Source organism: Pinus tabuliformis, chromosome Q (genome assembly GCF_031772625.1).
Source record: "Pinus tabuliformis cultivar Carrire ecotype Pingquan chromosome Q, CPIR1, whole genome shotgun sequence".
NCBI classification, from domain to species: Eukaryota; Viridiplantae; Streptophyta; class Pinopsida; order Pinales; family Pinaceae; genus Pinus; species Pinus tabuliformis.
Genome location: NC_142296.1, coordinates 621,011,705 through 621,028,953, shown reverse-complemented (window position 1 = coordinate 621,028,953; position 17,249 = coordinate 621,011,705).

Below are 17,249 nucleotides of genomic sequence, written 5' to 3'. Positions count from 1 at the left end.
TTCCGGTGCTTCGGGGATACACGAGAAGTGTGTCGAGCGCGCAATTTTAAGTGCTAATGAATGAGGTTCGGAAGAGGCTGGCTTTTGGGATAGGTGACCTTCTGGGAAGTCCTGGTTACCGGGTGCAAGCCCCGGAAGTGATGATTGATGCTATGTGATTCGTTCTCCACATTTCACTAGTTTCAATCCCACTTCTTCACCCCTGTGAGCATCACCCGATGCAATGAGTGCTAAGTGAACTATTCAAAAATCATGAGAAATTAGTCAGTTACGACTACCTCTCATGGAAATGGTCATACGTTTGAATGACTTACTTAACGCAGTTGAATCCCAAAAATGATATCTAGAATAATATCTATAAAATAATAAAGTTGGAAAAAATTAATATTATTATTAATTTAATTGCTAACTTTATTAACATAAATATTATAATATATTAATTTTTTAAAATATTAATAAAAAAAAGTTGAAAAGAGAGAATTTATCAATATTTTATTTAATATTTTGATCGAATTAAAAATATGTTAAAAAAATGATATCTTTTTTGTTAATCTATATGGTTAATATTATTAAATTATTAACATTTCATATTATGTGTGAGAATTAAAGTTTTCTCAATCATTTTATATTATTTGTAAAAATTAAAGTTAAGTACAAAGGATTCTATTCCTTCTTCTTAATCATATATATAAGAGAATAATAATAATCATATAGAATAGCTATATCTATATCTATATATATATATAAAAGAATAATAATAAATGAGATGAATATTTCATATATTATCTATTCTATATATATGAATAATAATAAATGAGATGAGCATTTCATATATTATTTTTTAATTAAAAATGTATTTTTATTAAAAACTGTGTTAGAAAGTTTATTCTACTTTTTTGTGTTGTTTATCTTATTAGAACAAGTATCACACTTTTTGAATATTTTCTTTATTTTAAATGCGAATGAATGAGTTTAAGAAGATATGGACATCCTGAATATTTATGGTGTTTTAGTTAAATTAAAAAAAAAATTGTTTTATAGATGAGAGAGATTTTAAAGAGATTGATGATTTTTGTTAGTTTATCTTATAGTATTATGATGTACTGGAGATTGTTTTCTGTGGTTTTCTTTTTTTTTTAATGCTAATGAATGAGGTTAAGAAGATATGGACATCTGAATAATATTTTATTTGGTGTTTTAGTTAAATTAAAAAAAAATGTTCGATTAATGATAAAAATTTTAAAGAGGTTGATGATTGTTGTTAGTTTATCTTATAGTATTATGATCTACTTGAAATTTCTTTTTGTGATTAAGACATCTTTTAATTAATTATTTTTTTATATAAATACTATAATCTACTTGAAACTTTTTTTTGTGATTAAAACATCTTTAATTAATTATTTTTCCATATTAAAAAATATTAATATTACAAAAATATTTTTAAAATATATAAAATTTAGAATTATTTAAGTTAATAACAAGTATTTAATAATGAGTATTTGTAGAAAAGTATTTAAAAGGAATATTATAAAATTTATTAGTAAAAGAAAGAAAACAAAATATAAAATATATAGTTTTTTTATAAATTTTGAATTTTATATATAAATAAAAGAGACTAACTCTATTTTATAATTTTTAATTATAAAATTTACTTTTGTTTAAAATTTCTATATTTTATATAAATATAGTTTTATACAAATTTTAATGATTAATTAACTTTTGTATATCTACTAAAAAGAATCAAGTTTTATTGATTATGAGTAGTTTGATCATTTAATGTTTTTATTAAAGAACTATTTCATACATTAAAAAGAATGAATTTTGATTAATAAAATACATCTATTAGATAATTGTATCATACATTAACAAAATTTAATTCTAATTCATTCACTTGAAAAATTAATTAATAAAATAAATGGATATAAAAAAGAAATAAAATTATATTATTCATATAATCTCAATTTTTTTATTTGTATTTGTGTTTTGTTTATGAATAACTAAAGCAATTTAATTGCTTAAAGATTTAAAGGTTTTGAGAATGATGAACTATGATAGCAACACATTAGTGCACATTCCTCACACTTATCATTATATTCATTGAAGCGATTAATGTGAATTGTGAGGAATTTAAAATCAAACTCATGGAAGAATTATTTATACTATTTGGACAAGGGGATATTATTAAAGGTTTTTGGATTCTCTTTTCAATAGTTTGGTAAATTAGGAGTAAGAAATAAAAATTGTAAATTATCTGATTTTGACATTTCATCGATTTAATGTAATGTAATTGTGTTTACATGTCATTACATGAACCTTGAGAGATTTGATTTTTCTATCTACACTGGATGCTTTGATGGGTGCATAGGGGACATATGGTGTTTGGAGTTGAGTATGTTAGAGTGCTTTATTAGGTATTTTATCTTTTTGATAGACAAAATAATGATGAATTAGCTAGATCTGAAGTGGGATATATTTTATTGGGTTTCCCCCTCTCCTCTTCCAATTTTCGTTTCCCATTTGTGGAGTAAGAACTAGATTAGTGAATGTAATACATCAAATATTATTGAGGCCTAGGAGTTAGTGAGGAGGCTTAATATGGTCATTGCTTCTTGTACACAATTTAAATATGATCTCTTCTTTGTGATAAGGATACACACCTAGTGCTCTTCACTTGTTACAATGATGAAAACTTAGTGCTTATTGAAATTCTTGAATACAAAGTGTTTGATGAAATGCTTGACATCGAGAAAACTACTAGGGTGGCCTTTATCCAAGAGGGTTTTAATAATAGTGGTGTTAATGATCCCGTGGAGGCCTTTAAATTAGTCATTAGGTCATATGAAAGTAAGACTATCCTATTATAGATACAATTGTTAGAATATGTTGCATCCATTCAGCTAAAACTACAAAAAAGAAGGGGGTCTCAATGGCCTGTTAAACACACATGGGAGCAAGAACAATATGAATGATAAATCATGAGAGTACAATTTTTATTAACAAGAGATATACATTTATAGTACAATATGTGACCATTGGGTTTCACATCCCAAGGTCTCTTGGACTCCTTTTGTCCATTCGGCTTCCACACTAACCCATTGAGGATTAGGTGTCCAACATTCCCCCCCTTAATCTGAAGGGTTATGTATGAGTCCAAGAAGAGAGCTGTAATACAAAATGTGCAAAAATGCATGGCAGCACAAGGCTGAATGTGCTCTCTGAAATGTTGGTATAAAGGGTGGTGGTTTAAGGATGACCACCAACACTGGAACGCTTAGTGCAGTTCCCGGAACTCTTCCAAAACTGGCAAGAAGCTGAAGTCTTCTGCTAGAGGAAGTGCTCCTATTGTTTTGAAGAGGGAAACCTTCAACCAATAAAGGGAGGTCTCACCCCTCATAAAAGGGAGAACTTCAACCTGAAAATGGAAGTCTCAACCTGTGATGGTTTAAGGGTGACCAACAACTCTGATATGCATAATGCAATTCCTGGAACCCTTCCGAAACTGGAAAGAAGCTAGAGTCTTCTGCTAGAGGAAGTGTTCTCAATTTTTGTTTCTGGAATTCTTCCGAAACTGGCAAGAAGCTGAAGTCTTCTACTATAGGAAGTGTCCCAGATTGCCAACCGAAGGCCTATTCACGGGCATCTTTGTCTCTGGCTACAACTCTGAAACTGGTGTGGCAGGTTGTGGCTCAGGCTCGCTTGATGTGGCTTTGAAGCTTGTAGATGACCATCATTTCCCCCCCTGGCAGATACAAGGTGAGAGGATGGAGAAAACTCAACTACAAGACTGTTCAATATTCTGGAACAAGTTCTGACATGTGTTTGGAATATCTTCTTGGCTGTTGATGCCCATTGCCAAGAAGCGATCCATCCAAGATGAATCTTTGTTCTTGCAGGACGTTTGTTTCTAAAGCATCTGTGTGAAGAATGACTGGTTTTATGACAGTGCTTACATGGATGAAGATCAAAACAATGATCTTTCAAATGGCCAACTCGGTCACAGTGTTGGCATTTCACGATCTGTTGTTGTTGTTGTTGTGGAAGAGAGGCAGAGTCTGGAACAGCTGGAGGTGAACTGTCATGAGGAGCAGGTGAACTGTCATGAATGAATCCAGCACTCTGAAACTGAATGGGCTTGGCGTAGTCTGGAATATGAAATGACAAGTCCTTGTCATATCCAAGACCAGTTATGTGCTTGTTGTGGACAAGTTGTTCCAAGGTCTGATGATGGGCTTGGGAAGTGAAGACTGAGTTTCTGCATCTGCATGTACAACTGTTGCTTTATCTGAATGAACTGTAACATTATTGACTTGCTGTTTATGGGAGTCTGTTTCATTGTTCTGAACAGAAACAGGTTCAGAATGATGATTCCTCTGTTTTAATTCTTCTTGCTGTAGCTGAGATTCAAGCTGCAAAAAATCAATCTTTTCCTTTGCATTTTGTAGACATGTCTGAATTTCTGAGAGAGATCCTATGCTGATTTGTAATGTGTCATCAACAGTAGATTGTATAAGAGTTTTCATGAACTCTAATACTTCACTAATTCTGGCCATTTTTCTTCAATGTCAGATTTACACCTTAAAAATTGATCACAATTATTACTTAATGCAGAAAAGTAATATCCACTTACAATACACAGCAATATCTTGTACAAATGTGCAGCAAATGAATCAGGGAATCAATGCATATATATGTAGACAGAAACTATATGGGTTTTAAATACAATGCCACAATTGGGGCAGCAGCAACTGCAAACTTGCTTGGATCCTTCAAGTACTCCTTCACTTTCAAATCAGAAATGATGGCTATCAAAAATTCAATAATTATAACACCGTGTCATGGGCATTGGAATGAATCTCTAGTATGCTAAAACAGCAGTGATAGACCTCCTTACATGTCCAAATACTTAGCAAACTGTATAGTGCTAGTCATATATACCATAGTATTTTACCATGACCTTTCAATAGCCTTCCAACTATGCACAGTTTCAGGAAAACCTCCAGTTGATTAGAGAATACTCGCCCCTGCTTTAGATGTATATGCAGCCAATTATTAAGGAGATTTGACTCTTTGACAGTGATAAAATCTGCCCACAAAGGACAACTCAAACACAAACTGATAGAACTTGATTTGAAGATGCTTTTAAAACATTTGATTTTAATAATATATCGGCCTGCAATGTATATTATTTTTCATATAATACCAAGAAGTCTTCTAAAAAATGCAGAGCATACACTGTCTAGTACCACAATCCAACAGAAGCTTGGGCTTGGATTTGGGCAGACATTGAATAAGTGGGGTGGTAGTGTTGTGCCGCCTGTCAATTGGGCTGAATGTATTCAACAAGAGCTCGCCAAGCAGGTCGTTCAAAGCAAAGACAGTAATGTTACTTTCAATGAATTCCCATATTATCTTAGTGATCAAACAAGGGTGCTATTGACTAATGCTTCTTATCTTCATTTTAATCAAGCTGAAATTTCCAAACACACAAGAAACTTGTCTCCAGCTAGTCGTGTGATTTTGTTGTCAGGGCCTGCAGAACCATACCTACAAATGCTTGCAAAGGCATTAGCACACTATTTTGAGGCTAAATCGTTGTTGCTGGATATTACAGACTTTTCATTAAAAGGTGCAAAGCAAATATGGAGGAGGTGTAGACACTCTTTCAAAATCCATGTCTACATCTGCACTGGATCGTGTGATTGAATTATTGGGAAATTTATCAATCCTTCCTTCAAGAGAGGACTCCAAGCCCAAAGAATCAGGTTTACTTTGGAGACAGAACAGCAGTGTTGAAACAAAATCAAAGGAAGCGGGAGATTTTAGTAACTTTCATAAACTCAGAAGAAACTCAGCATCGGCAGCCGACTTATCAAGGGTTGCTGCATCAGCAACAAGTTCCCGAATCGGAAAAACAAATGGATCTCAAATCATCACATTCAAGATCATTTTCTGCAAGAATCTTTGGAATGTGCTCGTCACCATTCATATATTCTCAACACGAAACGCATGGACTCTTCTCAACACTCTTACTACTTCAGTCACCATTCATATACCACATAATTTTTATTATTCATGTATTTCAATACGACCATTAAAAAATCACCAACGCATATGCAAGTCATTCAGGCCATTCAACACTAGTATTGAGGTATTCTTCAATTCAATGCACCACCATTTAAAAACAACTCGCAACATAATGAAACAATTCTAGTGCACAATTCAAGGCATCCAAAATTGATGTAGGTTTATATGGCTTCAACGGCTTCAAGCTTTGAACATCTATGATTTGAAGCGATTCAAATGTTATTATTCAAACGCATTCAACATAGATACCATGTCAAGCACATGACATATAAAATTTGAACAATGCATATACCAAGTGAATGCAAGCGTTGTTACAGATTTTCATTGAGGGACTAAAGATGTTTGGAAACATGATCACAAATCTGTTTTTAAGCAGTCATATCACCTCCCAGATCAAAACTTGCTCAAATATCGATGTGTTACTCAAAATTCCCTTTTCAAACATGCGCTGGAACTACAAAGGATCGTCTGTCTGACAATGGTTCATAACAGCATATGATCTGAAAACCCTTTTATTCTCCCTCAGCGTAGGTGCACTAATCCATTCTTGATAGATCCTGAATATCTCTTCTTCCAGGTTTATGTCTGCATGCTTCCACTAACAAAATATAGGTCAGCCTTAAGATAGGTCGGCCCTCCCTTATGAATTAGATCAACAAATATGAATCTCCAGATTTTCTTGTCTTAAGGTGAATCCTGAGTGCAGGATTACATAATCGTCATGCATATTATGAATCTTAGTGACAAACCTACACCAATATCAGGCAGAGAGACCAGAGATCTTAGAGAGGTCAGTTATGCATAGAATAATAGCAGAGAATAATAGAGAATCACAGGTGAATAATAGACAGAGAGGAGCGTTTTGTATGCAGAGAGCAGCGTTTTGTATGCAGGTGGAGCAGCTACAGGAGCAGCGTTCAGGCCAGTGGAAGCGTCAGAGCAGGAGAATAATGATGCGTTCAAATGATTCAGCCATAATCAATGAAATATGCATTCAAACTTCGAACATAACCAAACATTGATACCAAAACGCATTCAACTTCATAACACATTCAAACTTGAATCATACGCATACCATTCAACAACGCATACCAGGAGCTGGACCTTCATCGATGGTGACGTGTCAGCCTCAGCGCTAAAACTGGAAAAGAAAGTGCTATGATTTAATATACAGTAGCATTAAGACAATGCTCATACCAGCGTTAAATTATCAGCATGTCAGGCCAGTTCAACGCACAGCATTAATATTCAAACGCATTCAACTGTTATGGGACAGCGTTAATATGATATGGACAGATGTGCAGCGCTGGCAGAGGCAAGTTATCTCAGGTCTGAGGGGAATAAGACAGAGTCAGAGGTCAGGTAACGCAGAACTGACATATATATAGAGACCACAAAACAAGTGGCTCAAATTGGAGCAGGACCAGCAATCGCCCGCTCTGATACCATGTTAAACACACATGGGAGCAAGAACAATATGAATGATAAATCATGAGAGTACAATTTTTATTAACAAGAGATATACATTTATAGTACATTATGTGACCGTTGGGTTTCACATCTCAAGGTCTCTTGGTCTCCTTTTGTCCATTCAGCTTCCACACTAACCCATTGAGGATTAGGTGTCCAATAATCCAAGAGGGTTTTAATAATAGTGGTGTTAATGATCCCGTGGAGGCCTTTAAATTAGTCATTAGGTTATATGAAAGTAAGACTATCCTATTATAGATACAATTGTTAGAATATGTTGCATCCATTCATCTAAAACTACAAAAAAGAAGGGGGTCTCAATGGCCTGAAAACACCTTTTATACGCTGGTAGGTAGTGGTACGATCATTTTTTCTTTCACATTAGGAAATTGGTAAGGATTTGATGTTATTATTGGTTCTTCATCTTCAATGATATATGAAAACTCATTAGGGTACCATCTTAACCATTTTTTATTTTTATAATTGCATACAACAATGTAACCAAATCTAAAATCATCATAGTATATATAAATAAATCCACCAAGAATACAATATAAGAGAGCATGCCATGAATCCATAAATCATACACAAATACACCATGAAATCAAGATAATCATCAATGCATAAATAAATCATACAAGAAAAATACTTGTAACTCTAAGCTAATTAGATTCCAAGAGCTAATCCAATGGTGCTCCAACTCCCACTAACCAATCATCTACCAATGGTTGGGGGATGTTGGGGGTTGAGGGATCACACCACAAGGGATTCACTAGGGCAACAATACTATACCATGGGCATTCATATTGGGGGATATATAATGATGAAAAAATGACATAATATATTGAGCATATAATAGGGGGTAAATGGTTTTTATATTGAAAGGTATAAAAAATGAAGCTGAAAATTATTGAAAAAATTTAAAGGGGTATAAAAAATGTTAATGAAAAAATAGGTACCTACAATATCTAGTGAAAGTAAGGGCTTTTTAAATTAGGAAGGAGTATTGGGTTCATATTGGTAGGGGGTTAAATAATTTGATTTTTAGAGGTATTTTCTAATATGTACTCAAATTAAGGGTATTGTTTAGTATGCCACAAACTCATGTAATATGTCAGAGGTTCATTGAGTGAATCCCCCATGGATCGCACTAAGGGTCGATTTCCTTGCAACCCATGCAAATACCTTCACAATTGTTACCCCTTGAGTAGGGATCTTAGCTTATGAGGTAAGGGAGGTAAGGGAGGTAAGGGCATATAATAAATATCTATAAATAACTTATTCCCATAATAATTTGTTATGGGTGTAGGGATCTTGCTACCATTCAAGCATTGCATGCATACTCATGGTTGGTTATGTAACATACTTAGTAGTGGCACCCTCAAAAAATAACCTACACAATTTACAAGAAATATTACACATTACATTATTAGCTAATTAGTTTTAGTGTGGTGAAGATGATCCTCAACTTGTAGCACTCCCAACCTCATGAGGTTATAGTGTGTAGGGATATTACTATTACACCCAAACCCTAGTGATTGAACCACACTTTAAAATGCCATCTTGTAACAGGCCCAAAAGAATGGCACAAGGAGATAGGAATAATATGAGCATAAGTAATCATAGTTGGTTAAGTATACTCCTAACCCTTATTCCACAAAAACTAGATTATAATAACTAATAATATGCTCTACCGAGTATAAAATTTCAAATCACACTTTCTCACATAACAATGAGACATTCCCATAACATTTTGTCAAGAGTCATACAACCCCTTATGTAAGGCAAGAAACTCCTTATATATTCTTTCCCAATGTAACATCTTCTCATGTTTTGGCTCTTATCCTTTCCCCTTCTCATGCAAGGGTGAAATTGGACCTACAAGTGAATTTACACATGTCAAGAATGTGATACAAGAAAGTTAGAACACCTTCAACTTTTTCCTTTTTACTTGAGTGAAATTTGAGTTTAGTTTTATAATGTTTTTCCTTTTCCCAATGTTTACTAAGCTCTAGTGGTGAGCGCTAGTATTGCAAAAAGAATGTTGCAACTCCTAGACTACCAACTTTACTTTTATCAACCCGGTAGTTTGTAACAAACTTGGAAGCGTCAGTGTTATATGCACAAGTACTAGTTCTCACTGCAGGTTGTCACTTGGTCAACCGACGCGAGATCACTAGGAGCTTAAGCCAACTTCTATAGATTTCAGAAGAAGCTCTATGTGTGATGAAAGGAAAGAAAGATTACTCTACATATGTTATTCTGACTGTAGAAAGGAGAAAGACTGGAATGTAAAGCAAAACCTAGTAAACCCTAATTAACAAGCTAATTATACTTTTGCCAAAAACACTATGAAAACCATGAAAGAAATGCCATTACCTACTCAAGGAAGTAAACAACATCTAACCATGCTATTTCTGGAAGTAAATAAGCAAAAAACATATTTTTGGATTTTTATGTGTTTTTATGTGAATTTATCTTGCATCTAATTTATTGTGTGTGAGTGTGGCATCGAACAGGTGGTGTTAGAGGCTGGTTTTGGAGCTTGGGAGGATGTAGGATGGTGTGAATGAGTCCTAGGAGGTCTTAGGTGGACTTCTAGAGGCTTTTCCCACACTCGGTCTTCAAAAGAAATCCTACAGGAAAAACTACAGGAGGACACAGGAAAACTACAGGAGGAAAACAAGGAAACTATAGGAGGCCTACAGGAGGAGGCCAAGAGCAATTTTCGTTGTTTTGAGGGTGTGAGAGTGGGTGGAAAAGGTGGATGAAGGTTGGAATGAGGTGTTAGGGCACCTAAGGTCTACCATGAATCACTAGGAGAGAGAAAGATAATTGGGTTTTCTCAAGGAGAGAGGAAGAAGTTCTATGAAAAATGAAGGAAACTAGGGCAGAATTGAGGTGAGGTTTGGGAGACCTATAAGGCATGGATTAGATGGAGGGTGCGATTGCTGGTAAGCTGGCCTACTGCTGGAAGAGGTATGCTGCATAGAAACTGATAATCAACCAAGAAAATCAAGAAACCAATGAAATGAGTGCATCCTAGGAAAAATAGAGTTTTGCATTAAAAGGGCCTAAACTATGATGTATAGAAGGAAATGCTGGGAAATGCTGTAAGAAAGGAAAGCATTCAAAAATACTATTGCAAATCAGGAAGTGAACATGATAAAGAAGATATAAGCAAAGGAAAACTGGACTATCAACCTACTAGAGAGCTGCAAACACTAGAAGTCCTAGGAATCAAGAAAATCCATGTTTTTGGGGCAGCAAGAGAGTCTTTGCCTCAAATCATGGTCCCAGATGAAGGAAGAGAGGCCAAGGCACTGTTTCTAGCCTTTTGAATCTTCTCTGGTCACTGCTTAACCTACTACAGAAAGCAAAAATGGAAGCAAGCTACTAAATCATCAAAAGCAACCTATTCTTAACCATAAGAGAAATACATCTAACAACGAACTGAAGTAAAGCATACAAATACAAGTAAAGAGAAGCTTGGATTCTTGGATTGGGCCCTAACCAAAGAGCTTCAGCCCTCTGCGGTAACTACTAGCTCAAAAAGGATTCCATCTTCATTATCAAAAAATAGCAAGATTACATAAAACTGTCATAAAATAGTAAGCTCGAAATTTGAGCAGAGTTTACCCAAGCAAAAAAGTCGACCCTAGTGAGGCCCTAGGCCTCTCTACTTATACATCTGAAGCTACCAATAGCTTCCTTAAAATCAGGGAGGCTTGGCTCCCAAAACTCGATATAACTATCAATCATCTTCCACTTGCTCGGCTGCCTTCTAGTGCATGATTCGACTGCTTGTACTTCGAGATGAATGAAGGGGAATTCAAAGTGAGGAGAAATAAATGAGGGGTATTCCCTCCTATAAGTCCTCTCCTTTGTCTACTTCGAGTTATTGTTGTAGTTTGACCACTAGATCCTTGACTTTGACCTTGAAATCCATCAATAATCTGCATTAAATACATGTTAGACAACATGGCATAATAACTAACTCAACTCACCCTATAAGCATAAATATAATCATAAAATCATACAATAAGCTAAGAGAATTGTTGATTTGACTAGGTTAGGAGGTAAAATGAGCCCATATAATTACCCATTTATGAGGCTCATCATCACCCCCCTACTGAAGGTGTTGCTCATCCTCTGAGCAACCTAGTCAATCTCTTGGTCTTTCATGGCCCTAGTGGCCTCCCTAGCATTCCAGGCTTCTGATGTTGTCTGCTTATGTTCTCCATAAAATCATTCCTTTCTGTCTATGTCCTTCCACTACTCATTCTCTTCTTCTTCTCTTCTGCCTTCCAACATGCCAAATATGAGTGGACTCAATTTGAGGCCAATCTAGTTGACATTCAACCTTTGCATGGAGCGCTTGTACATTGGCACTCTTTTCAATGCCTCCTTCATCCTCATGGGGGAATGGTATTCTCTGATCTACAAGCTGTGGGGTAGGGTATTCCATCTTCTCATGTATGCATGCACATAGTCATCCCCAAGTAGCCTAAGCATATCTTCAAAGTGTGCAATGGCTTGTTCCTGATTGGCTAGATATTTAGGGGCAATCTGAGGGTCATTGGCAAGCAAGTTGTGTGTGTTGATGAGTGCCATAGGATCTGATGGCTCAACTCTTATCATCAATGGTTCATTCTGCTCTTTTATTAACAATCTTTTCATTTCTACTGCCCTCAATTCTTCATGGTTCATCCATGATGCCATGGCCATTAATTAGAGATCCCCTAGCTTGGGATTGGGGTCCCACATATTTAGGTATGTGAGGGCCATGTTGTGTAGATAGAACTCTGCCATCTTTGTTTTTTCCTCAGAGGTGCTTTGGTCACACAAATCCATGAACTACTTGTAGTCTTGGCAAGGCATTATGCCTCTTCGTGCCAAAGTTTTTATTTGGAATTGAAGCCATTGATCCTTCAGATAGAGGCCATAAGATTTGGCTGGTGTTATGCATTGTAATGCTTCTATGGATAAGTTGGCCATGTACGCCAAATGAGTCTCTTTCTCCTGCAGCTGCCTCCTCAGTAATTGATTCTCATTCTCAAGGTGGCTTCTTGTAATGGCTTCTCTGTCTCTGAGAGCACTCAATTCCCTGCCCATTTCCCTGAGTTTGTCTTCCATGTGGCCAATATCCTCAACTCCTTTGGACTTGGCTATTTGCATCCACCTATGCGTTCTCACCCTCTCTTTTTCCAATTCGAAAAACAGTGGAATTGCAAATTTCTGTGGGATTATCTTGCCTCCCTCAAGTAGTCTATAATAGGAGTCAAGATTAGGCTGGGAGTCAGGTTGTTGTAGCTCTTGTGTTTCCTCTTTCACCTCTGGTTGTCCACCTATCTTTTCCTCAAGTTTTTGTGTCTCCTGTAGTTTAAACAGTGTCTCCTATAGGACTGTTTTAGCCTCCTGTAGGTCTGGTTTGGGGTCCTGTAGAATTACCTTTCCCTTCCATGTAGAAGATCTTGTAGTCCTCCTTTCATAGGTTATGGGTGTCTTGGAAGGAGATTCTTTCACCTTGGCAGATGGTGAATCTTCAATGTTAATGGGAGTCTTTGATGAGGGCTGAGGTTTGCTTGTTTTAATTCTAGTACTCTTCCTTGCCCTGAAATACATGGAGGTTTTTCTTTTCCTCTTTTTCTTCTGCTTGATTGGTGTACTAAGGGCAGTGAGGGCAGTTGTTGCTTCTCTTTCCAAAGTTTCAGGGGACTCTTCTCTTTGCTCTGCCCTCTCTGCCTCCTTTTCTCCCTCTTCTATTTCTTTTTCCTCCTCCTACTCTGTCTCTTTTTCTACCTCCTGTTCTGTCTCTTCAACTCTCCCCTCCTCTATTTCTTTTCTTTCCTCCTTCCTCTCTTGCTCTGCTATGTCACCACTGGCTTCATCTTCTCCTCCTTGTTGTTCTCCCTCCTCACTGACAACAGGACTGACATCATAGGTTAATGCCTTGATGTCATCCTCAGCTGTCATATTTCTGAAAACTTCCCATGCTATAGGGATTGTAAGGGTATGGAGGGCTTCTTCTACTAGGATCTTGATTAGGCCATGGTGAGTTAGCTACTATGAATTTCCTTCTTGTACCTTGGTGCTGGAGTCAATGAGGAACTCAAGGAGAAAGTAAGGAATACTGAGCTTTTGATGTGCTGGGGTATCCATGCCATATCTCAATTCTTGGAGGATTCTGAAATGATATCCATAAACAATGTTGTGCTTCCCCTCACAAGAAATGTATTTGATCACTTGGTAGCTAACCTCATCCCAGGGATATGGTACACTATCCCTCCTAATTCCATTTTTGTCTTCAATAGGGGTTTCATTATCTTGGAAAAATTTCCTCTTTGCAGCCTGGTCAATTATTTTCTCATCTTTACTCCAAGGTAGCCCAAGAGGAAGGGTAGTGACCCTACTGATGAATTCAGGATTTATTTCAATGGAGAGGCCTCTAATGGTTATAGTAGCACGAGTTCTTGTGTGAGGGACCAGAGAGAGAGCAAATTCATGGGCAATTTCATCATCAAACCCTCTAAACTTCTCAAAGAAATTCATCCAGCTTGACATTGTTATATTTCCACCACTTGAGGATGTGCATGGAGTCTAGTGGAGTTAGTGGGCTCTTTTCTCGTAAACCCCCCTATCATACTACTTTTACTTCTTTTGAAAAACCAAATATGGAGGTGGAGACAAAGAATTTTGAGTGAAATAGAAAAACAGAGGGGACTGTGTTTTTTTTTTTTTTTTTTTTAAACAATTTTTTTATATGTATTTCTACCCTCTTAAAGACTCATTTTATCTTCAATTTGAGACCAACTCTTTCACATTTTGATATTCAATAGAGGGAATTCGTGAACCCTACCTCTTCAGACTGAAATTCCTGCCAAAAATCACGTTTCTTCCCTTGAAAATGACTCACTGCCCCTCCTGTAGAAGCCCATTGTCCCTCCTATAGATTTCCTATAGGTGCTCCTGTAGAAAACATGTAGGACTCCTGTAGAAGATGCCGAGAGCAAAAATATGGAGGAAATCGATGGAGTATGGTGGATACGAGCCTATGGGGGCATAAGAAGATTGCTGTGTGGCTGAGTTATGAGGAGAAACTGAAGAAAAGGTGGTGAGAATGCGCGGGGAGGAGTGCTCATTACCTTTTATGGTTGTTTTTTGTTATGAGTGTTGAGCTGGCAAGGTGTACGTTGCCCAGATTAGTATCGTTGGTCCCCACCTGCTTGGTCATCATGACCCCCTTTGTAATCATCCCCTCATTACTACATCAGAGTTAACTCTTCCTCCCACTACCTGTCCTTCGCATATTTTGCTTGAGTTGACTGTGTGCACGTGTGGGTGATATCTCGGTTAAGTGGAGTCAACTAAATGAAGGTGGCCAAGTTAACTGGCCTCCTTTCCCTCTTTTGATTTCAACCATCTCATTGCCTTTGTATGATTCCTAATTACACAAACGTAGATATAGGAGTGACTTAGCCACTTACGTGTAATCCGAGTGTATTTGCTGCCATCAACTGCGAGGTGTTGTGGCTTTCTCTGCTGCATGCCTTCATTTTCCTTCATGCATGTTGTCTCTGCTTGTTGATGTGTTGTTGTGTGTTTTTGCAGGTTCTTCTTTTGCTGGAGCTGAGCTGCATGTGCCTTTTCAACCTTCAGATATGCTGTCCCTTGCTGCTGGTGCTGGACTTCTATGGGATCAGCTACTACAGGAATTCCTACAGGAGCTCTTGTAGCTGCTTCTCCCCTTGAAACTTCAGCTATTTCCCTGTGCTTGGAGCTCAAGAATGATGCCAGAGGTGGAGATGAATGATGGAGGGATAGTAGGTAAGCTTCAGGTAAAGTTAATGGTGCCTTTTCCTCCTTTTATTTTTGTTTTTTTTTTCAAAACTGAAAAACTGTTTTTCTGTGTTTTTTCTTGGAAAGGAAAAAAAATAATAATGATGCTTGGAGTGTGATGCAGGCTTGGAAATGATGGCAAGGAGGTTTGAAGATGGTAAGAGGGATTATAGGTTCCTCATGAAGCTTTTCTTTTCCCTCAAACTACCTCTTGTAGACACTATTGGTTCTCTGTAATTCCTATAGGAGCCTCCTGTAGAAAAATAGAGCCTCCTGTAGAAAACATAGTTTTGGAAGAAGAGGTACAATGGGGTGAAAGAGATGCCAAAAATGATGGAGGAAGGTGTGGAGAAGATGAGATGGATGCTAGTATGAATGTCAGGGTCCCCTTGGCACCTTCTTCTGCTCCCTGTAGTCCTCCTACAAACCTGCAATGCAATAAAAATTCATTTTTTCTTTCTCTCTCTCTCTCTCTCTTTTTGTGAAAACAACTAGGGCGCCTCAGAGAGGTTTTCACCTTAATTGCCTACCCTGGGCGCCTCCAAGGGAGGTTTTCAACCAGGGATCTTATTCTTTTCCCCCTTTTTTTAACATCAATGGGCCACCTCAGAAGAGGTTTTCAACCCAATGATGGGACTCAAGCACCTCATGGAGGTTTTCACTTGCGTCCTTATTTTTTCTCTTTTTTCTTCAGTGAGTGGGTGAAGTGGAAGCTAAGACATGCTCCACTACCATCACTGTTTTATTCAAATCTTCAATAAACTCTCACTTGGAGAGGGGTTTCTTGTAGACTTTCAACTGATGTCCATTGACAAGCATGGGGATGAATTCATCATCAATGGTTCTGATCAGAATTGAACCATTGTCATTGGATTTCTCCATAGTGTAGGGCCCTAACCATCTTGTCCTCAGCTTTCCTTTGAAATCCTTGTATCTTGAATCATAGAGTAGTGCCCAATCTCCCTCTTGGAATTGCTTTTCCTTGGTATTTCTATCATGCCATATCTTTCTCTGAAGCTGAACTACCTCTGTATGGAGAAGGGCTTGCAATCTGTATTCATCCAATCCATTGAGCTGAAGTAATCTCTCCTTCTGTGCATGGCTAAGGTCTAGGTCCAGCTGAGCTGCCATCCTTAGGGTATTGAATTCAAACTCTATTGACAACAAAGCCTTCTTCCCATATAGACCAATTCATAGGGTGTGAACCCGGTGGTGGTCTTCCATGTTGTGTTGTAGGCGCAAGTGGCCTCAACTAATCTATCCGCCCAGTCTTTTATGTTGCTACTCACTGCCTTGGTTAGGATCCCTTCCAATGCTCTGTTAGTGAGCTCCACTTGCCCATTGGCTTGTGGATGGTAAGGGGTGGAAGTCCTGTGCTTGATCTTATGATGTGTGAGCAGGTCTTCAATCAGGTTGTAAGTGAACTGAATGCCTTGGTCTATGACATACTCTCTTGGATACCCGAACTTGTAGAATATGTTTTCCCTCAAAAACTCAGCTACTTTTTCCTCTGTCGCTGCTTTGATTGCTTTTGTCTCCAGAGGAATGTTTTCTTCTTCTTCTCCCCCTATAGGTTCTTCAAATATGTCTGGATGTTCATCTAAGGGTTCTTCTTGATTGCAGGCACTAAAGAAGAGATAAGGTTGGCTGTGTGAAGTAGTGGGGGTGTTGGGAAAAAAATTTCCTAAGTTATCTCTACTCCTACGAGGCATGAAAGGAAATATTTTTGGTTGGTTTTTTGTTTCCTATTCCCCACACTAAAAGTACCTGCAGAAACCGAAATTCTGATTGAACAAAACAAATTGCAACTAGCTGAAATCAACTTGCTAAATGGAAATTTGTAGAATTGAAAAGGA